We start from the raw sequence: 1,436 nt of genomic DNA, 5'->3' as shown, positions 1-1,436 counted from the left end.
ATATATAAAACAAAACACTTGTGCTGGATAAATGTGTTCAGTTGGTGGCAGCAAAGCTCTGTTATAGAAAATTCTGGAAGGCCCTGGTCTTAGATATTTTGAAAAGAGCCAGAGGGAACAAAGCAGCATGTATAATAACATCCATGTTTTTCGTTAACCTGCAGAGCTATAAATTTATTGCGTGTGTTCCAGAAAAGGAAAAACGTGTAAAAGGAATATTTCTTGCTGCCTCTGTCTAAATCTAGCCCCCTAAATATGTTCTTTGTTTCCATATCCAGAAGCAGTATATATGTCAGCTTTGAATGAGGGATTTAGTTGGGTCATGAACCAGAAAGGTGGGCATCTGAGTATTTATTGTTCGTTGTCATGTAAATTTATTAAAATGAAAGCTTTGATCTTGAAATGCAGCCAGACAAGTTTAATGATTTAGCATCTGGGGAAATCAAGCATTTGATACAATAAATGGAGAAGAAAGTTCTTACAATTTCACATTGGCAAAGGTAAAAATTCAGTATCTAAAAGGCTATTTTAGAGTTTTAGTTTAATGGAGACTGTAATAAGTGCCAAAGAACATTAGGTAGTATCTGACTAATATATCGACTGGAAGGGTTTGTAAGCAATAAACAGATGGAAATAAATGAACGAAAATCAAATGATAATTGGAAAGTTAGCGCTGTGGATAGATTGTGACATTTTATGATTTGTGCCCACAGATGTCTGCCGATGCCCTGGTGGTGAAATTAATCATTGTGTCTGTAAAATTGGGTGTTAATTAAGGGGCAAATGAATAATTGAAACTGGCTCACTGATTATTTTGCAGTTGGGCTACTAACTTTATCTAAAAGATTATCATCCAAAATGACTCATGCCCTTGGAGGCACTGTCACTAACCTTGGCACCATCACTGTGGGGTGTGTGGGTGGGAAGAGGAGTGATCTGTAAATGAAAAAAATGGAAACTCCTGGGGGAAGGGGGTGCTTTGTCAAGATTACTTAAACATCATCAAGAAACTATTTACCTACTTCATACTGGAGTTGTTGTTGTTATTGTTAGGTGCCATCGAGTTGGTACCGACCCATAGCGACCTTATGCACAGCAAAATAAAACATTGCCAGATCCTGGGCCAACCTTACTACTGTTGCCACACTTGAGTCCATTGATGCTGCCACTTTGCCAATCCATCTCGTTGGAAGTCTTCCTCTTTTTCTCTGACCCTCCACCTTGTTGTTGTTGTTGTTGCCAGGTGCCATCGAGTCAGAACCGACTCATAGTGACCCCATCCACAGCAGAACTAAACAATGTCCGATCCTGGGCCAACCTCACTACTGCTGTCACACTTGAGTCCATCAATGATGCCGCCTGGTCGATCCATCTTGTTGGTGGTTTCCTCTTTTTCTCCGACACTCCATCTTAACAAGCATGATATCCTTCTCCAG

The sequence above is a fragment of the Chrysochloris asiatica genome, unplaced genomic scaffold (genome assembly GCF_000296735.1).
Source record: "Chrysochloris asiatica unplaced genomic scaffold, ChrAsi1.0 scaffold00327, whole genome shotgun sequence".
Classification (NCBI taxonomy): Eukaryota; Metazoa; Chordata; class Mammalia; order Afrosoricida; family Chrysochloridae; genus Chrysochloris; species Chrysochloris asiatica.
Note: the sequence above shows the minus strand (reverse complement) of the source record.